General features: G+C 41.3%; 1 long non-coding RNA gene across 2 annotated transcripts; it reads right to left on the bottom strand.

Moving 5' to 3' along the window:
• Positions 1–4,222: 4,222 nt before the first annotated feature.
• On the bottom strand, positions 4,223–17,443 carry LOC112625101. 2 transcript variants are annotated; one of them, XR_003119522.1, is made up of 6 exons: positions 17,276–17,443; positions 9,609–9,782; positions 8,978–9,092; positions 6,673–6,822; positions 6,384–6,545; positions 4,223–4,635 (listed from the first exon to the last, which is right to left on the bottom strand). It is a non-coding gene; the product is annotated as an uncharacterized LOC112625101 (long non-coding RNA). The 2 variants fall into 2 exon arrangements; XR_003119521.1 differs by having other exon boundaries at positions 8,978–9,782.
• Positions 17,444–22,313: the final 4,870 nt, after the last annotated feature.

Consider the following 22,313-nt stretch of genomic DNA (forward strand, 5'->3'; position numbering starts at 1 on the left):
AAGGCAGGTTTACCTGATTTATAAAAGCAGGGAACCCTCCTACCCTGTCTTTATCCGCACCCACCCCCTACTCCATACACACACTTCTTTTTTAGCCAATGCCTCAGTTAGCACAATACTAACATTTCACGGAAGGCTTGGGTGATTTTTCTTTAGGAAACAATGGTCAACACTATTCAAAAACCAGACAAGCTAAAGCTGTTTCTTGAATTGGTGATATATTTGCAAAGATGAAATCACACAATCCAGACGTGCTAGTTATGAACACAGAAAATCTTCTACTACTCTGTTCAAGGGTCAGAAAATGAAGAGGTCATTTAGATATTTACCAACTTCACAGTGGTTGCTGAAAGCACCAGCCACATTTTTGAAACAAAAAAAGAGATGGCCATGCAGCTCACAGGAAAAGCAACTGCAACCCAATTGAAGTATTTCAACAGCTGGTTTCATTACCAACAGGAGAAAGCTGACTCTTCTGTGGAGTTCAGAAAGTGATTGGAAAGGTTACATTTTCATAAAGATGTGCATGGGCAGAGCATGCAAAACCAGTCCTTGCTTGCTTCAGAAGAGACAGAAGTCTTGAGCATGGACATACTTTCAAGTTCCAGCACGTAGATCCATGGTCATGATCAGGTGGCCCCAAACTGCCTGCCTTAATGAAGACGCTCCCAGGCCTACACGTGGAACAACCATGAACCTTCAAGGGGGTTATTTTGTTGTCCTTATCCACCACATTTGCATTCAATTTACCTAATAAATTTCCTAACAAAACAATTAATACATTCACATATGAAACTAATTATGACAGAACTACAGCTTTGCCTGCTTTTTCTACAATTGAATTACTGAGACTCAGCCTGAATTCTAAAACTCTCTTCTTGAGTCACTAGGGGAGGAAAATGAACCACATGTGTTGTGAAGCTTGCACATCATGGGCTTCCTGTGTTGTCACCAGTGCAGGGAGTGACACACTCCTGGAGCAGTGGGTGGACTTTCGAGTTGGAACCTTAACTAAACCTTTAAAATAGCCCCTATGGGCCAGGCACGGTGGCTCATGTCTGCAATCCCAGCACTTTGGAGGCCGAGGTGGGTGGATCACAAGGCCAGGAGTTTGAGACCAACCTGGCCAGCATGGTAAAACCCCGTCTCTACTAAAAATACAAAAATTAGCTTGGCGTGGTAGTGGGCGCCTGGAGTCCCAGCTACTCGGGAGGCTGAGGCAGAAGAATCACTTGAACCCAAAAGGCAGAGGTTGCAGTGAGCCGAGATCTCGCCACTGCACTCCAGCCTGGGTGACAGAGCAAAACTCTGTCTCGAAAAAAAAAAAAAAAAAAAAAGCTCCTATGAAACACAGAACTCAAGATACTGACACCATTGGTCTTGTAGCTAAGATGCCTGGAAAGTCTGTCTATGTTGAGTGTTTACCTTTTTCAGGTATGACTTTTCTGCGAAACTGTAATGTATGTCATGTCTTGGACATTCTGGGCCCTCCAAATCATAAAATAGGATGTCCAGATTATTCTGAATGGCTGTATTTACATCATCCATTTCAACTGGTATGTCAACATACATGTTGCTGAAGAGGTAGCTTTGGGAACTACTGCTCTGAACATAAATTAATGATAGAAGGTACTGACTCAAAGCATCATGTGGTAGAAAACCCCAAATGCTTTTTTCAAGAACTATATATGAACTGTGTTTGTGCACGCACAGTTGTGTTTGTATGCTCGGAAACGTTAATAAATTGGTATTGGGCAACGCAGTTAACCTTCATTTCATTGGAGGCCCACATTATGCTAGGATAATGATGTTTCAGAGCAGGATGTTTTGGTCCAAAATGCATCGAACCATGCAACAATGAAATTCTATTTCTTTCCAGTAGTATGTTAAAGGCACCATGGGGGACACAAAGTCATTAACCCCAAACCCCACCCTCAGGTTATTTACAGCCTATTAAGAAAAGCCATGTTTTTTCCCAATAACAGAGAATTCAAATACAGCTAGCCCCTGTGTTTGTTGTCGAAAGGAGAAAGAAAACCATACTGTGCCGGAACACATCATTATTAGTGTAAAAATATATAAACAGATGTCAACATAATACACTTAATTTAAAGTATCATGGCATTAGAGATCCCTTGTTTGAAGAATAAACTCAGTCAAAGAAAGTCTGAATGACTTGCCCAGGGTCACATGGTACTGATGATATCAGAACCCAGCTTTTTGACTTCCAGGTGGAGAATTACAGGTAAACTGAGAGTCCCTGACTGGGTTTGGTCAGGTCGTTCGTGACTCTATAATGCTATGACTCTCTGAGAACTCTGTGACCATGCTGCCACTCCCCTGACATTCTTTTAATTAATAAAATCACTCAGCTGCACAAAAATAATGGTTTCATTAAGATGCAGAAAATGCCACATTTAATCACTAAAAATGGCATAGTGTATCATTCACCTTAGAGAAATTCTTATATTTAAATATGCAATATAGAGATATTTTAGATAATTAGCAACAAGGAAAGGCAACTAACCTATTATTGCATAATATTTGATTACCTATTAACTTCAACCATGTAATTGAACACACAGCCAACGACTATCACTTCCTGGCACTAAAGCCCAGGTAGATACTGCTCTGTTTTCATTCTGTCATTCTAGTCATTTCTAGGACGAATTTCCTTTGGAAGGTGGTTTTAAACCAAGCATTCGATGTCACATTGTTACCCACTGAAAAGTGCTCTCTGTAAGTGCTTCCTGAAGAAGGCAAGGTTGAAGTGAACCCTTTCAAACCAATGTATGGCACTTTGTTAGCGTTTGCTGAGTGTCCAGTCCTAAGCTAGACTTGTGAGGTAAGAAAAGAAAGTTTGTGCCTGTTTTTATTACATGGGGCCAATTACCTTTGCCTGCCTTCCAGGCCCAGGTTGCTAAACCCTGGGAAGTCTGTAATTATATTAGAAGATGGGATTATTAGTGATAAATGTGGTGTTTTTATAGATAGTGCTCTGAAACTTGGTTTCAATGGCCTTTCCCACACAGTGTCTCAATAACCCTAAGGTAGGCAGGAAAAAAAAAAATGTTGCTGAGGCTCAGAAAATTTAAATGGACTTCCTGAAATGTGACAGAAGGCAGACCCAGGACTAAAACGGAGGTCCGTGGAAGCCTGGCCCAGGGCTGTTCCTTCCTTACAAGGAAGGACTTGTAAAGAGCTTGCTCAATTCAAGGTTCCTTTGGCCTGGGAAATCCTTTTGCTTCTGCTCACTTGATGCCTCCAAGACTGGATCTCTGGGTATCCCTTTTTACCTGACATGCATCCTGGCCACATCTTAGCCTGTAGTGCTCATGTACCTTCTTAGTCTCTAATCTGTCTATTGGTGCTTTGATATGTTAACCATGGGCTATCTTACTCCCTCAATTTTATTTTTGGATAAATTGGAGAAAACAGTTTTAAAACGATGAACTATAAGACTTTGATGCTGATTCTTCATTCTCAGTACCAAGCTTTGCCTATACTTCAAAACAGATCTCAATGGACAAGGAAAAATAATATCAGTATTTCACTGGGCATCTAAAGTGCTAGGCATTATGCTAAAAACATTGCATGTTTTTAACATTGTATCAAGATGGGGACTGAAGGGCTTTAAACCTGGGCAGTCTGACTCCAGAACCCAAATGTCAGCTGTGACACTGTGGTTGTCTCCCGCAATGCCATACTTGCAAGTTTTGTGTAACATAGCATTTAGACATCTCTTTACAATTACGAAATTCTGGGTTTTCTTCCCCTGCTGTGGCCCAAACACAAACTAAGAACATACCTAATGAACAGCTGCAATTGATATTTTCATCTTAATTAGGGATTAAATATAAAATAAATCATTCTATTTAACATGAATTATGATGTCCTAACTTTTCCAGTAGTTCATTTCAAATAGATTGTTTAATAGTAGGAGAAAACAGTAGCTTTTAAAAGTATATGTGGGAAATTAACTAAAATATTAAAAAGATCACTCACCCACTGTTAGCCTTTATTTTTTACCCCAAAACAACATGAGAAAATAAGTTTTTTCTTTTACCTTTGCTGTACTTTCCTCCTTGAAAATAAGCCCATTAATAAGGAGATGTAAAAGGAAAATGTAAGTATCTCAAGACAAATTATACTAAAACTTTTTTAAAAGAAACAGTTCTATCAAAACAAGTTTGCAAATAAAAATAATTACCAAATGAAGATATTAGGGGAGTATCGCCATTAGGCATGTTTTTATTATGCAATAATTTATCCATGAACAGTTTATATTTCATATCCATATTACAGTGTTTTTTTTTCCCAGTCACTGGGAGTACTCAAGCAGAGCTGATGAAAATTCATCATTCTGGAAAGTTCCAGAAGGGATTTTGCAGTGAGTAGAAAGGTGAAATCTTGGACGATAAGGTCTCTTCCAATTTGAAGATTCTATAATTTTCAACTTAGGCAACTGGCATAAGGTGAGTATCCTCATGGACTCTGTAGTGATGGTGGAAAGCAGTGGTGGGCTATCGTGAGCTCTGGAGCCAGCCTGCCTGGTTTTGCTGTTGGACTTGACCACTTAATTGCTGTGTGAACTTGAGCAAGTTATGTCTCCCATCTGTACCTCAGTTTTCTCATCTGTAAAATGTTGATACTAATAGTATTAACCTCATAAAGTTGTTGTGAAGATTAAATGAGTTAATGTAAGTAAAGTGCTTGAAATGGTCCTTGTCACATGGTAAATATTCTATATCGTAGCTATGCTAGTATTTTCCAATAATAATATTGGGAAAATATTAGACAATATTGGAATAATATTCCTACCTTATTGGAATAATATTGGAAATTATAGTCCAAAAGTATTCAACTATTATCTGATCCATCTTATGGTCTCCAATACGAAACAAACGGTAGCCCATTGTGAGGTTAATTATGGTGAGGTAAGGGCTCATATTTTGTCTGAAGCAAAGGAAATAAAAGAAGAAGAGAGGTAAAATGAGGAATTTTATTTAAAGGGAGCAGAGAGATGTCTAATGTTCAGGGAGGAAAATGAACACTCCATAGGCCTAGTGATATCAGGAGTGAAAGTATGCTAGGAGAGAAAAAGCCAGTGGTATACAGTCTCTTCACACACACACACACACACACACTCCTCAGCGAACACATTTGGGAATTACTGGTCTATCTGCATCCTGAAGTTTTCTTTTTTTTTTTTTTTTTTGAGACGGAGTTTTGCTCTGTAGCCCGGGCTGGAGTGCAGTGGCCGGATCTCAGCTCACTGCAAGCTCCGCCTCCCGGGTTTACGCCATTCTCCTGCCTCAGCCTCCCGAGTAGCTGGGACTACAGGCACCCGCCACCTCGCCCGGCTAGTTTTTTGTATTTTTAGTAGAGACGGGGTTTCACCGTGTTAGCCAGGATGGTCTCGATCTCCTGACCTCGTGATCCACCCGTCTCAGCCTCCCAAAGTGCTGGGATTACAGGCTTGAGCCACCGCGCCCGGCCTGAAGTTTTCACTTTAGCACTGGGGTTTAGTTATAATATTGACCTATGGCTTCCATTTGGCAGTTCAAGTCCACACATTTGCCCTGAGCCCCTGCTAAGCAGCAAGTGTTGTGGAAGCAAAGAATGCTGCCTGAGGCTGCAGTCTAGGAGGAAGGGGCCGACAGGACTGTGCCCACAGTCTTCACTGTGGGGTAAGTCCGTGATCAGCTTCTGTGCTGGATGCTATGGGTGCTGGATGCTATGGGGGCTGGGAGAAGGCCACCTGACTTAGCCTACAGGGATGGGGAAGACTTCCAGGCAGAGGTGAAAGCTTCACTTAGATGTGAAGCAGGTATTAGGCTGATGAAGAAAGTAAGCCAAACAAAACAAAACAAAGCAAAACAAAACCCCAAGAAAATTAGACTAAGAAATGTTTTAATTCCTTCCATAAACTTTGAAAATAGGCAGGCCTAGGCTTGAATCCTGGTTCTGCTCTTCACTAGCGATGTGACTTTGGGCAAGTTACTTAAACTCTCTGAACTTCAATGTAGTCATCTCTGGGACAGGGTCCCTATCTTATTGTGTTGTTCTGAGAATTAAAGAAACAATGTATGATCACCTCATAATCCAGTGTCTCCCAGATGCTTATTTTGAATATCTGTGGTATTAAATCACTCATACTAAAACATAATAAAAGAGGAAGTAATGATTTGTTGAATTTAGAGGAAGAAATAATGACAAGGAAAGCCAAAAGTATCACAACAAGCTCTGTATTTAGGCTCATATGTCCATTCTTGCCAGAGCCACTAATTCAGAGCTAGGGTAGAGAACAACTGGCCAAAGTCCATTACATTCCATCTAATGACATGTCTGTTGTGGGTGTGGGGAGGCTATTGGCAACTCACCTTTTCCAATACCCTCTTGTTATTATACAAAGCTCCAGCCCAAACTGAAAATTTAAAGAACAATCAGCCAGATCACCTTCTCAATGACTATGATGTTTAAAGCATTCACAAAAGTGAATTCAAATTATTGGTATGTTTTATTAGCACCATCTGTAATTTCACCTTAACACAAAGATGAAGCAAAACAGGAGCAGGAAAGGCAGTCTATAATAAAAACTCCCATTTATCACAGGCCTCCTATGGGTTCGGTACTCTTTATTCGCTATTTCTAATGCATATTGCAACTTACAAGGCAGTTCTGTTCTCCTTCACAAATGAAGCATCCACAGCACAATTGGTGACTTCACAAAGGTCCCATGGCTCCTAGGTGGGAAGCCACCGGAAGGCAGATCTGATTCGAAAGCTGCTGTCTGCATGCCAGGCTAGTACAACTCTCAATCTGGGATCAGGGAAGAGAGGTACCACATGTGGTCAAGGAGCTCCCACATCCCCAGGAGTCCAAGGGTTGCCGTTCTTCCTCCTTCTGTCTCCATGATGTCGCCACTACAATGTTGTCATATTGTGAACTGTTCTGGTAAGTTACAAATTTTTCCACAGAAAAGAAGAGAAAGGGCTACCAAAAAAATGGGAGAGGAAAAAACTAATCATAAGTCTTCAGAGGTAAGTGAAGTTAAGAACCTGACCTTGGATGGGAGTGTCCTAACCCAATGGTGGCCTTAGTCATGTTATACTTCTGCTTTGCAACTGATCCCAGACACAGACACAGTCTAATTGTAAAGAGAAGGAGTTATCTGGTGTATTAACTTGTTAGGTGAAGTAGAATGCTTTAAAAAAAAGGTGAATTTTAAAAATCACATACCTTATGCCGTGCGCGGTGGCTCAAGCCTGTAATCCCAGCACTTTGGGAGGCCGAGACGGGCGGATCACAAGGTCAGGAGATCGAGACCATCTTGGCGAACCCGGTGAAACCCCGTCTCTACTAAAAAATACAAAAAACTAGCCGGGCGAGGTGGCGGGCGCCTGTAGTCCCAGCTACTCGGGAGGCTGAGGCAGGAGAATGGCGTGAACCCGGGAGGCGGAGCTTGCAGTGAGCCGAGATCCGGTCACTGCACTCCAGCCTGGGTGACAGAGCGAGACCCCGTCTCAAAAAAAAAAAAAAAAAAAAAAAAATCACATACCTTGATTCAAATGTAGTCTTGGCCACTTAATAACTGTGTGATTAAGCCTCATCTACTTATCTTCTAAATGAAATTAATAGTATTTACTTCACTTTTCTCATCTGTAAAATGGTGATAATACCACCTATCCTCGTAGGATGATGGTAAAGATGAAACAAGAATAAAAGCTAGCATCTAGAAAATAATAACCGAAGTTACCTATTGATATTTTTCTGTGATTATTTTAATTAGCTACAGTATAGCATTCTTACATGAAGTACCTGGATGTGGTAAATAATCAATAAACAGCAGCTATTATTATTAGCAGGGCACAGTTTTGTATTGGTGCAGGTCTACTGGTGGAAATAAATGAAAGGAGGAGAAATCCTGTATGTGACAGTAAACAAATTCAAACATAAAACCAAAAACAACAATAAGAAAGCAGAAGTGGAAGAAAAAGAATCCTAGCTTGAGTCAACCAACTTGTTACCAGAATTTACTTATTAAAAATCTCTACAGTGTAAATTTAGCCTTTAGAGATTTAATTTTTTTTTAACTTTTTCTTTTGTTTTTACCAAAGTCCACTTTGAAGAGTCCAGTCTTCACTGGACCAAGGAAGAAAGGAAAATAAATTTAAATGTTTATGTATTTAGTTAGTTTTGCTTTGTAAAAGAGAAGAATCCAGGTCAGGTTCTTAACTCCACTCACCTCTGAAGAATTCCGAGTCATATTTCCCTCTCCCTTTTTGGGTGATGCTTTGTCTATGTCTATGGTAGAGGTGAAATGGGGAAGAGACACTGCAGGGGTGGTGATCCTTCTCCTTGGAATGGTTTGTGAAGTGTTCCTTCTCCTTGGAATGGTTTGTCCCTAAAAGCTACTCTGTCTGCTTCTTTCCTGTCAGGGATGTTAGCAGAGCTCAAATCCTTATGAACCCAAACTCCCAAGCCACTGGATCCGGTGAGATGGCTGGAGCCCAGCAGGGTCAGCATGAGGAACACCATGAGGACTCCTGAAACACCACATTCCCATGGCTGCAGCAGGGCAGCGGGGTAGCTGGAAGGCACAGTGTCCCTGAAACTGTCGTCCTCGGCAAGGAGTGTGGCTGCATGGTGGGTCGCCTGACCTGTAAGCAGATCTTGGAGGCAGATGTGGGAAGTAGGAGTGCTGTGGCAACACAATGTGGAAATCGGGAGTTCTCTTCAGGTGTGATGCTCACAATTCATGTAAATCTATTGATCTATGTATTTACCTACCTACCTCTATGTGTGTGTTTGTCTGGGAGTGGAGTGGAGCAGTGTAAGGTGGGTTCAGGAACTGTGTTCGTCAGGGCTGTCTGGGGACACAGAACCAATAGGAGCTATATCTATACTGATATCGGTATCTCTACAGATACAGATAGATGAGAGGGGATGTATTAGGGGAATTGGCTCACATGACCTTGGTGGCTGAGAAGTCCCACCACAGTCCATCTGCAAGCTGGAGACCCTGGGATGCGGGCAGTGTGGCTTCAGGGCAAGTTCAAGGACCTCAGAATCAAGGGAGCATATCTGCCCTGAGGATGAGATTGGGAAAAAGCCTGCAGGCATGTGTTTGAAAGGAGGTGAGAGAGGAAGATCAAGAAGGGTTTTCTCAAATTGCGGTTGCAATGCAAGAAAGGGAAAGGTGAGAAAAGGGACCTGAGCCCAGGCCTTGGGAGGAAGAGGAGGAGGAAGAAGGGCAGACCAGGGCTGAGGTCAGAGCTGGTCGCCAGAGGAGGACGCCTGGGCCCCTGGCCCCTGCCTGAGCAGAGGTGGCCGAGGTCCAGGAGCCAGAGGAGAAGAAACGGACGCTTGCACCGCTGCTCCTGGATTGCCCAGAGGGAGAAGGGTGATGGGGCTGTTCCCGTGCACCCAGGACCATGGCTCTTGAACTTTATGTGTCGGGAAGGAGGCAAGGGCTGAACTGGAGAGCCGGGCCCTTCATTTAGTGCCAGCATCTCAGGAAATGCTCTTTTCCCTGCGGGAGCCTCCGCCTATGGCTGTAATGATCTTGGACTGGAAGGTCAAATTCCAAAGACTTAAAACCGCACCTGCAGCAGGACTGGCCACATACATTGTAGAGTATCTTTAAAATAAAATGCTGCACTGTCCTGCAACTGTCAGTCTGAGACAGAAGTCCTGAGTGCCCAGGGGCGGCTGGTGTAAGTCCTGGAGTTTGAAGGTCATAGAGCCTGGAGTCCGAGGGTGGGAGGAGAAGAGTGTCCCTGCTCCAGGAGAGAGAGAGAGAGAATCTTTTTGTGTTTGTGCTGTTGTTGCCTTTTTTGTTCTTACCTGTGCCCCCAGCCATTTGGATGATGCCCCCACATTGAGGACAGGTCTTCCCCAGTCAGTTTACTGACACACCTGCCAGTCTCCTCTGGAAACCATCTCACACACACACCCAGAAAGAATGCTTTACTAGTTCTCTAAGTATTCCTTAATACAGTCAAGTTGGCACCTAAAATTAACCACCCTAGGGACACTGGTATTTTTAAATCTACCTAGAATTTGCACCTCTGACTCTAGCGATTGAGACAGAATTCATTTTCAGGGAGACTATCCTTTCGATTGGAAAAACACTGATATAAGCTCTTTAGTTAAACAATGATAGGGCCATGCTTCTATTCTGGAAGAAACAGATTAAGATGGAGCAAAGCTAAGCTGCTCATTAGAGATTTTTTTTTTCTCTAATAGATTTTATGGCTTCCTCAGAAAAGAAGCAGGCCAGGGAAGAGTGGAGATGGGCAGAGTGGTGATAAAACAGGGGGCTCATGGAGAGGAGGAGAAAAGGACTTTAGCACCATAGTGGCAGGCAGGAGGTTAAGAGCAGAGTTTAATTGCAAGGGATTCCTTTGATGGGGTTATGACCAATCTGCTTTAGGAGCAATGATACAGAATTTTGTATTTCCCTTTTGGTGGTGCTGTGGTTTGGATGTTTGTACCCCAAAAAACCTCATGTTGAAATTCGGGCCCAGTGTTAGAGGTGGGACTTCATGAGAGGTGTTTGGGTCATGGGGGAAGATCCCATATGAACTGATTAATACTCTCCCTCAGGGGTAAGCGAGTTCTCATCTCATTGGTTCCCGATCCAGCTGGTTGTTACAAAGAGCCCAGCACCCTCATCTCTCTCTTCCTTCCTCCCCATATGATCTCTGCATGCACCAGCTTCCTTCCTGTGGTGCTGTGAGTGGAAGGAGCCCAGGGTCCTAATGGCAGATGCCTAATCTTGAACCTTCCAGCCCATCAGAATAGTAACCCAAATAAATCTTTTTTCTCTATAAGTTACCCAGTCTCAGGCATTTCTTGATAACAATGCAAAATGGACTAAGGCACGTGGTATGACTCCTCATGTTATTCTCAAACTCTCAGTAAAGTTTTGTCACTCTCGCATAAACCCGGGAGGTGGAGCTTGCAGTGAGCTGAGATCCGGCCACTGCACTCCAGCCTGGGCGACAGAGCCAGACTCCGTCTCAAAAAAAAAAAAAAAAAAAGTTTTGTCACTCTCTATGGCTGGTCTCAAAAAAAAAAAAAAGTTTTGTCACTCTCTATGGCTGGTGTCAGCAATGTTGTTGGAATAAAGAGAGCACTTGGTGTCCACATGGGGCAACCGATTAACAAAGAGGTAAGGTCAGGAGATGACAAGAGGAAGCACGGAGCTGGTATAAGCATTCCCTGACAAATCCTCGAAAATTCTTGCGAAAGAAGACTACGTGTTTCTTGGTCACACAGGATGGGATTCACATTATTTGAGGCAGGGATATTGTCATAGACATTGGGGATACCTGGCAGCACATGAATCCACTTTTTATGTTTAGGGGTGTCCTCACTGTATGAGTCTCCATGAGGGTTAGAGACCTCCACTATGTTGGTCAAATAGGCCAGAGACTTGTATTTCCAGCCTCCTGCCCTGGAGAGGGGGCATGTGACGTAGGGTTGGCCAATTAGGCACCTCCCCAGGACTTTGCATTGGAAGTTAGTGAATCGATGAAGAGGAGTGGTGGAGAGTCTATTCTGAGGAGTGGGGTGTTGGGGTGGAAGGCAGCTAAATCCTCCAGTTTCCTGGGGCAGGAGAGAGAGTAGGGTTGGTAGCATTATTTAGTTGAGAACATCCAAGAAGCAGATGCCAAGATGGGATTCGAGGTTTATTAGGGAAAGAAATTCATTAGGGAAAATGGCTCTGGAGGATAAAGAGGAAGGGAGTGGGAATTGGTGGAGAGAGACATTAGATTGGGAGACAGGTCTAACAACTGTAAAAGGAGAAAGAGAAGCAAAGAATGGTGGGAAGAGCCTCAGACTGCAGCAGAATTCTGAGACAATCTTGGCTTGGCCAATGGAGAATCTCCAGGCAAAAGCTGCTGTGTTCATTTTTCTATCGCTGCTGTAACAGATTACCCAACACTTTGAAGCTGAAAACAACACAATGACCATATTGTACTATATATCTGTAATTTGCTAAGAGGGTAGATCCCAAGGGTCTTCACCATACCAAAAAAATAAAAATAAGAAATAAAAAAGAATGGTAACTATGTGAGGTGATGGAAATGTTCATTAGCTTGATTGTGGTGAGGAACACAAATCTATTATCTTACAATTCTGGAGGTCAGAAGTCTGACATGAATCTTAGTGCTAAAATCAAGGAAGTGACAGGATTGGTTCCTCTAAGAGCTTCAGGAGAGCTGGGGCCTGCCCTTTTCAGCTTCTAGTGACTGCCGGCATTCCTTGGCCTGTGGCTGCATCACTTCAATTTCTGCTTCTGTCATCACCTCTCCTACTTCCCCCTCTGATCGCCTGCATACCTCTTATAAGGACCTTTGTGGTTACACTGGGCCCTAAGTAATCCGGGATACTCTTCCAAGATTACATGTGCAAAGTCCCCTTTGCCCTATAAAGTAACATTCACCTGTTTCCTATGCTGGTGGCAAGTATAAGCTCTGATGTCCAGTGTCTAGTGCTATCAGCAGCAGTGCCCATTGCTCACGTTCTTGTGGCATGATTTGTACTTGGGTTCTAGATTCCTAGAGTCTCTCTTCTTCTACCTGTTTTCTGAACCTTCTCAAAACTTCCTGGCGTCTCTGTGAGCCGCTTGGCCATCTTTTAATAAACTTATTTTCTACTTAACTCAGTCAGAGTCAGTGTGGCTGATCATTGTTAGGTTTGGTGAAAGCAGGAGGCTCTGTTACTAAAAGGAAAAGAGGAAATAATTGCTGTAATTTTAGAGACTAAATTTTCCAACCTTCCTTGTGGCCAGGCATGGCCATGTGACTAAATTCTCATCAGGGAAATGTGAGCAGAAGTGATGTGTCTAATCTCCAAATCACTTATTCAAAAGGAACTCCCTTGCACACTCCTTCCTCTTTTCTCCCCTCTTCTGGGCTCAGTATGTATATGGTACTGGGGAGTCAGCTTGCTTCAGTGAATAAGAGCAACATTTGAGGAGATTACAGGCACCTAGAAAGATGGAACAAGGCTCTCTGGATGGTTTTATGGAGCAGAACCACCTTTCTATGTTTGCAAGTCTGTGTTCTTGTGGGTTGTTATGTGAGAGAGAAATAAGCCTATATTGGTTGAACCACTGTATTTGGGGGTCTCTTTTGAAAGCCACACGCCTATTCTAGGTTTAGTATAACCTAATGAAAACAATCAATTTATGTCTAATATTCCTGACTAGTTCAGAAATAAGAACCAGGAAAGATTCCAACATCTCAGGGAAGGGGGAGAAGGAGGGATTCTGGGAGTAATTGTTGGGAAATTTGGGGATGAGGGCAGTAAAATTTCAGTAGTAGTATTTAAGAATGAGAATTTGTTAGTCTATGACATACAGGGGTAAGACAATGGCGTTTTCGGGTTCTGAGTAGCCACTGCCACTGAATAGCATAGGTGGAAAGAGTTACACAAGAAGGCTATGGGGTGAAGTAATTAATACTCACAGTCAGGAGTAGCTTAAATAAAGAAAATAACAAACTCAAATCACTAAATTCTCAGCCCAAGGCACAGTTAGAAAAAAAGGGAATCATATATAACTATGCTAAAATAATCTCTTGCAGCAGGGCCAAAATAGCTGCAAACCAAATGCAATGGTTAATTCTGAATTTTGCTTTGATCTGTTGAATTCTCAGGCTTGTCAGTAGAACATTGAACATAAAAATGTGGAACCCTGATCACTGAAATGGGGATATATGGAAGGATTCAGCGGCCTTGTAAGGTTTTGATCCTCCAATTGCTGCTGCCCCTCTGAGGGTCACAGAGGAACATATGTCCATAGGTCACAGTTCATGAATCCCTACAAAGAAGCTAGTCTTTGCAAATTCTGGTGAATTTTAACAGCGTAAAGTGGAAAAAGTCTGTCTATGTCCTGATGAGCATCAACTGTGAAGAGGCTGTTCTTGTCTTATTTGAAAACCCTGTAAGAACCTCTCTGAGGACTTACTCTACAAGGACATGTCAATTCTTTACTTCCACATTCCCAACATCCTTCATTTTCCACAGTGCCATAATTAAAATGCCAACATGCCTGTGTGTATGGTGGTGGTGGGGCAGTTACAAAGTCAAATATCAAAGGAAAAGACTTTCTTAAAAAAAAGAATAATTTTTTCCTACTTTATGTTAGCAAAAATATCTGTGGAATATGATTGGGTAATGGATTATGGGGTGCTAGTCAAGGAGGGTGAGAACATATATTTAAATGGAGAAGAATTTATCTTGATCTTGGGAAGGGGCAGTGGTATACCAGGGCTTTCACTAGGTTCTTCCCAAAGAATTAGTCAAGCCAATCTAAAAAATTCATGAGGAAACTGCAAAGATTAGTGATAAATTAAGTGTTGGAAGCATATAGTAGCTTTGTATCCCAATATAGCTTTCTGATTTGACTAGGGCAGGACCTGGATGGATCTTAGCAGAGTGGATTATTGTAAACTTAATCAGCTGATGACTGTAGCTGCAGCTTCTACTCCTGATGAAGTCTCCTTACTAAAGAAAATCATTAGAGCCTATATGTGCAGTCACTACTTTTGTTTATTTTTTTTTTCTATCCCAAGGATTGGCAGACTCTTTTTCCTTTGGTATGAAGCCAGATAGTGTAATGAAAGGTTCTGCAGACCACAAGGCATCTGTCGTATCTACCCAACTCTGCCATTGCAATATGGAAGAAGCCATAGATCATGCATAAACAAATGGGTGTGGCTGTGTTCTAATTAAATTTTATTCACAAAATGGGCAGCAAGTGCCCCAGTAGCAACAAGCACATCCAGTGCTCAGATCCTGGTTTCTAATATCATTCTCCAATCAAAGGAACTAGGGATCCTTGGAGAAATGACTGATTCTAGGACTAGGGTGAGAAATATACCACATGAGCCCAGAGCATCTTATTAAACCAAAAAGTAAGGATGTTCTCACAAATAACAAAAAGCAAAACAAAACAAAAAACTAAGAAAAGCCCACCACCACCGAACACACACACACACACGTCGATGGGGGTATTTCAAAGAGGCACAGGAGCCAACCAAAAGAGCTCTTCATGGCCAAAGCTGAGACAATTTGAGCAATAAAATAAAGTAGCATTGGATTATAGCTCAAAGTGTAAAGATCCATGATTCCATACTGATACAAATACAAGATTTAATAAACTAACAAGTGAGAAGAAGAGACAATCTCTCACGCAGAAGAATTCCAAATATAACACATAGATACTCTGTCTTAAATGAGGGAGAGCATAACTCCCCACTCAAGTGTGGGCTGTGCGTAGTGACTTCTCTCCTAAGAATACAGTAAGGAGAGGCAGAAATAAGTAACTTTACAGTGGAGAAACCTGACATGCACTATTTCAGCCAGGTGTTTGAAGTCAATATCAATAGTCATACATCATGTTGTTAATATATACCCTTGATATGATGTGGTGAAAAGGGCCCTTTAAATTTGTGATATTTTCCCAAAAATCCATAACACTGTTCAAATTGTGAGAAAATCATCAGAAAAACTCCAATAGAGGAAGATTGTGCAACATACCTGACCACTACTCAAAACTGCCAAGGTGAACTTGGTGCAGTGGTGAGCTCCTGTATTCCCAGCTACTTGGGGATCTGAGGCAAGGGGAAGACTTGATCCCAGGAGTTCAAGATCAGACTAGGCAACACGGTAAAACCGTGTCTCAAAAACAAAAGCAAAAAGACAACTGCCAAGGTCATCAAAAACAAGGAAAATCTGAGAAAATTTCACAGTCAAAGTAGCCTAAGGAAATATGACAAATAAATGTAATGTGGTATCCTCGATGCCATCCTGGAACAGAAAAAGGACATCTGGTCAAAATTAAGGAAGTCTGAACAGAACGGATGGAAAGGGTCACACAAGGACTGCGGGGTGGTATGGTTAATACGAACAATCAGGAGAGGCTTAAATAGAGAAAATAACAAACTCAAATCACTAAATTCTCAGCCCAAGGCACAGTTATGAAAAAAAAGGAATCATATATAACTATTCTAAAATAATCTCTTGCAGCAGGGCCAAAATAGCTGCAAACCAAATGCAATGGTTAATTCTGAATTTTGCTTTGATCTGTTGAATTCTCAGCCTTGCCAGTAGAACGTTGAATATAAAAAGGATTATTTAGTAATAGTCTATCAATACATGTTAATTGTAACAAATGTGCCATGCTAATATAAGATGTTAATAACAGGAGAAATTGTGGGTATATTGGAAACCCACCATGCTGTCTGCTCAATTTTTCTGTAAAACTACTTTAAAAATGCAAGTCTATTAATAAAAATTATAAAAGGCAGCAAGGCAGATTTCACCTTCAGACTCTACTTTGCTGACCCCTGCTATATATCCCTTTAACCAGAGAAAACAGTCAAGTTTGCTTTCACCTGGTAGGAACAGTAGAATACCTTTATTATTTTGTCTCAGAGTTATATCAAATCTCAGACTTTATACCACAACACAGGCGATAAGTGCCTTGAACATCCCATCATCACCTAAAACATCATTGGATCATAGGTACACTAAATTGATGATATCATGCTGACAAGAGTTGAAGAGCAGAAACTAAGAGCTACTCTCGATGCCATGGTAAGATACATGTCTGTAAGAGGAAAAGAGATATATCCTATAAAAGCATAAGAAGGAGCCTACCCCTTTAATAAAGTTTCCAGGAATCTGATGGTCCCAGGATATTGGAATATCTTCTTTAAAGGGAATGCTGGATTGGTATGTGTTGTAGCCCTTACCTATTAAAATGGTACTCTCTGGGGATCTTTGGATTTTGTAGATAGTATTTTACATTCAAATGTGTTGCTCTGACCCATTTACAAGGTGACCTGAGAAGTTGCTTAGGCTCTCACAGGATGCAAAGAATAAAGAATAATCCATTATCTCAGTTAACAGGGCTTATTGTAAGATTACACAGGAAAGTAAGAAAACTCACAAAAAGCGAAAATAACTCAAGCTAAGCCAACAGAGAATTAAATATTATGGCTATTTGGGACACAATGAAAGGTCTTATAATAACATCTACTGACTCTAACAGCTGACCGTGCTCCTGATTCCAGTCTTCCATTCTGCTTATCTCCACTCAGTTTTTCTTTGCTGGGACCAATTCTCTACCCTCTCTTGGCTTCTGTTTCTGTTCCTGTTACTACTACAATGGAATAACTATTTTTAATCTCTTCTATTTATCTCCAGGTTTCTGTTTACTCATAGCTTCTCCTACCACCCAGTTTTTGCTTACCGCCTTCTTCATGTGTGCGTCTTGGCCTCTCCAGCCTGCTGACTCTCTGAATGCTTTGCATTCAATCTCTCAAAAAGAGTTTCTGATTGGACTCTCCGCTCTTGTCCAATGTCCTTTTATGGCAGAGCTCTTGTGCTGTCCTCCCTCAGGGACCCCTGGACAACTTCTAGAAAGCTAACAAACACCCATCACTGGTCCCATCAGCACTGACTGTGCTTGTGACATCACATGATGCTGACACGCTGACCTTTGCAAAGGATGTTTTAGAAGAGGCTGTGGTTGTGGTAGACACGCTAAAGCTTCACCATATGGAGACATTATAGCCAGGAAGCAGCTTTGCTGGCCTGTCCAGACAACTGAATTGGTCATTTTGACTAAGGAGGATGACAACCTTTAATAGCTTAAAGCGTTAAAGGGAGAAAACGAAACTCCTGATGATTTCAGCTTGGAAGATGGACTATTAGGTTGGTGCAAAAGTAATTGTGATTTTGCCATTATTTTAAATGGCAAAAAGCATAATTACTTTTGCACCAACCTAATAGAAAGCTTTGACCTAGAGGAAGGTACTTTAGGAGACTGCCAATCATCAGCATACTTTCTGTTCCCTTTTCTCTGCTTATCTATGTAACATTTTATTCAAAGTGGGTGCTCCTGGTTTATGGTGGGAATATGAGTAGGATTGTGGAGAAAAAGAATACAGAGACTCCTAATCCCATAAGTAAGCCTGCTGCCAGTGGTAGCCATACAGTGAGAATACTATAGAACTAGAGTCCAGTAGAGCACTTTGTTAGTCCCTGCCTTGGCTGGGTCATGTGTACGATGATCAACTTCTTGCTGCTTTTTTCTTTAAAAAAGTTAATCTGAACTTGGCAACTATGTTTTTGTTCATGGAAACCTGGTCATCCAGCCCCTTGGCACACTTGGTTTGGATTTTGATTCCCAGAACTCAGTGTACAGGCCTTTCCAGCCTCTCTCTCTGGCATATAGATTGCAGCGCTCTGCAAGGTGCAAGTCCTGAAAACACATCGTTTGGATTTCCTCCCTGTCACAGTCAACTGCTCTCAATCCCTGGATTCATTTCCTCTTGGATTCTGTGAAATGCTCTCCTTAATCATTCAATGTAAAAAGAAGAAAAACTTTTTCCTGGTCTTTTTTATTTTTATTTTTTTAAATGGGAGAGGCTTTACTGATTTTCTTTTCAATTTGACCAATAATTTCCTTATGTCCACAGATACTCCTTAACAGTTGTTCTCTTGCTGTTGTCATTTTATATCAATGTTCAGAGAATACTTAATGGAATCTTCCTTCAATAACTACTCACATTGGCTCTTATTTTGTTTGCAATTTTGAAACCAAAGATCTATGGAATTTAAAGCATATACTCCTCAGGCAAGAGGTTATTAAACAATCATTGGTGACTGTACTTAGTGTTAAACTTATAACTCAGAAAGAGGTAGTCTGGGTGAATTGAAAAATACCTCAAGCACTCAGAAATTAGGTCTCCATAAAGCAATCATCTGCACCTTTTTTTCAAATGAAAATAGCATCATATCAGGATTAATTCAAGTTAATAGCTAAGAAAATGTCAGTCTAGGTACTGTACATAGCTTCAATGCCCAGTTTCATTTTGCTACAAGAAGCTATATATTTTATTGGACACGCACACAAAAAGCTTGTCATATTATTCATCACCCCTAGAAGCAGGTCATAGAGCAGCAAAGTAATGTCACTAACAAGAAGCAGTTTTCTGTAGTAGACAGCAATTCTTACCCTGTCATGGATTTATCTTATTATTGACAGCAAATTTGGCTGGCATTGACCAGAATTGATGCTTTACCCAGCCCCATACCAAAGCTGGAACATGAAATGGGCTTATACCACGCTTAATGTCCCTCACATATTTCCTCTGTTCAAAGTCACATACCTTTTTTGATCTGAATGATGAAGGAGGATGTTTAAAACATAGACATTTCTATGCTTTATTATAGAGTAGTTTGTAAGTACCGTTTTACAGTGCTGACACTTATATGAGGAGGCAGCAGCAACTACTTTAATATGATTAAAGGTAGCAGTATTCACTACAACAAATGAGTTCTAACATTGGCTACCAGAGTTGTGTGTGTGTGTGTGTGTGTGTGTGTGTGTGTTTCTTCTTAGTGTCTGGCTTACTTTCTACTTAATTTGTTCAGGAAAACACCAGGTAAATTTGTATTGTAAGAATTTGCTAAGCTCACAAATGATCCCATAAGGAGTGGGCATTCTATTTTTTCTAGTTCTGTCGTTTCTGTCATCTTTTTAAGACATGTTGTATCATTAGGCTTAATGTGCATCTTATTTCTTTAAAGTCGCCTGAGGAATGAGCTATCAATGAGAATCTGGAGATGTATATAGAAGCAGTAATCATTAAAGGTTGTGTGAGTAACTGGGCTCAGGGTATGCAAATAAGCAAGGAGTGGGATGTTGCCCTCAGTGAGCAAGTGCGTGGTTGTCTGAAGCTACTGTGACGGGGAGCCTCTTGCGGTCAGTGGAGGGGCTGATGAAGCAGAGACAACTCCAGAAGAAATGATGCTGCCACTGAGGCCATCAGGATGATGGTGGGAGGAGGAACAGAGTCCACCTCAGAAAAGAGGAGGAAGAAATAGGGCCTCTTGAAAGGCAAAGGCTTTCTAGCTGGCCATTGACTATGCCTTGGAAAAAGGCACAGGACCAAGAAAAATGAGTCAATGCTCTTCTCTCTGCCTGGAATATATCACCATCCCTGTACCTAGTTAACTCCTACTCCCCCTGCAGTTCCCACTTTAAATGCCACTTCCTCTATTGCTGTTAATGTTGTCCTTTTTTTTAGTACTTTTCTTTCATAGCACTGTTCACAGTTTATAGCGGTGTCTTATTTGAGTGTTGATTTGAGGGATGGTGTTGATTTAAATGATTTATTAATCATTCAATAAATGGTTATTATACACTTACTTTGTGTTGAGTATGTAAGATGTTAGAGATATTTGGTGAATGAATGACAACATAAATGAGTGAATGATGCAAGAATTAGATTTCCAGGGACCCAGGGCTATTGAAATCTCCAGAAGAAAAATGAAGAAACCAGTTTTGCAAGACAGTTTGGGGAGGAATTTCGTGTATCAAATAAAGGAAGGCTGGGTGCAGTGGCCTCATGCCTGTAATCTCAGTACTTTGGAAGGCCAAGGTGAAAGGATCACATGAGCCCAGGAGTTCAAGTCCAGACTGAGCAACATAGGGGGACCCTGTCTACACAAAAATAAAAAATAAAAAATTAGTCAGGCTTGTTGGTGCGTGCTTGTGGTCCCAGCTACTTGTGAGACTGAGAAAGGATCACTTGAGCCTGGAAGATCAAGGCTACAGTGAGCTGCACTCCAGCCCAGGCAACAGAGCAAGATCTTATCTCAAAAATTAAATTAAATTAAATTAATAAAAATAAATAAAGGAAGACCTTCTTCAAGAAGGGTCAGAGGCAGAACCTAGGAAAATTGTTGAAATCTTAGAAACTGTGAATGGAAAAGGCTGGACTGGCACATGCCCTCGGAGGTTGTATTGGGGAGCGGCTTTTGGGGAAGACTTTGACATTCCTCCAGGCCCAAGGCATAGGAAGACAACGTAAGTTCTTACTAGACAAGAAATCAAAGTATTTTTATTTTAAAAATAGTTTTCTCTGTAAATTGGGCTAGACAACTCCATTTTTGTCTTCTGTTATTATCCAGATGTATGAAGGCCTTGAGATTTTACCCTACTTGCAAGGTAACCCATTGGCTTGTCACAGCATGATTGCTGGCAGAAGACATGAGACTCCTAGATCAGAGACACAGGACTTTATTACTCATAGAAAGCAAGAAGCATGAACATCAGCATATTTGTGTCAGTTATCCTTGCTCCCAAGTCCTATGAGAGAGATTCAGATAGGCCCAGATAGATGCCTGTATATGCAGTAGGTTGCATTGCAGGAGAGAAACCCTGAGCTTAGGGAACTTCAATCTTTTATATTCAGCAATAAGCATGTGTGATCTTTTCTTCAGAAGGTGACATACATTACCTTTATCATCCAAGGCTATAAGAAAATCTACGTTTTTCTCTGAAGGGAGACATGTTTAAGTTCCAAGGCTGTTTGTTGTACAAATATCCTTGAAAAGATAGTCTGAAAGAAAGGGCAGTCAATATCTGTTTTAAAGATAGTCAGAAATGCAACAGGTCAATAGAGGGTTTTTCCCCAAGAATATCCACCTTTTCTTCTATACTGTATTGACTTCTGGAGAATTTTCCCCACCAGTATGCCACTTCATTGGTTAATCTGAGTAATCTGACTGATAGAGGCTGGAAGCAAATTCATTCAATATAACCTCATACAGCATTTATGAGGCCACTGTGAGGCTACCACAGTTAAGGCTACTACAACCAGTACTGACCTCAACCATGATCCCCAGAGTTATAGGCCAAATAGCTAAACACATCTCATAAACTATCCACATCTACCTTCGAAGCCAGGTGGCTTTCTCCTTGTTTCCACAGTGATGGCTAGAGGCCTTACTCCAGGTACAGTGGGATGCATTACATTACTGACGGTGTTTCCTTAAACACTTGAAGATCTCTTATCCCTCCAATCCCTAGGTGCAAATTACCATATTTTGGGGAGGGATGCAAGTTAATGCCTGGCTTCCAACTAAAAGTTGGTACTGGGGGTGCACCTGGTACCACGGAAAGAATTTTTTTTTACAATTGTCAGGGACCCCCAAGTGGGACCCATATCAGTTGGGAGCCACAGGTTGATAATGTCTCAAGTATGGTTCCTAGCCAATTGGTAAATCTTAGAGTTCACAGTCCAGTTCAAATTGAGTCTAGTTCTTGTTTTTTGAGAAAAGATTATCTATCTATCTATCTATCTATCTATCTATCTATCTATCTATCATCTATCTATCTATCTACTGTTGCATAAATATAGCCATGTGCTGTAAAATATTTCTGTCAACAACTGACTGTATGTTCTAATAAGCATATATAATAAATAAATCTTATG

This window comes from Theropithecus gelada, chromosome 5 (genome assembly GCF_003255815.1).
Source record: "Theropithecus gelada isolate Dixy chromosome 5, Tgel_1.0, whole genome shotgun sequence".
Lineage (NCBI taxonomy): Eukaryota > Metazoa > Chordata > Mammalia > Primates > Cercopithecidae > Theropithecus > Theropithecus gelada.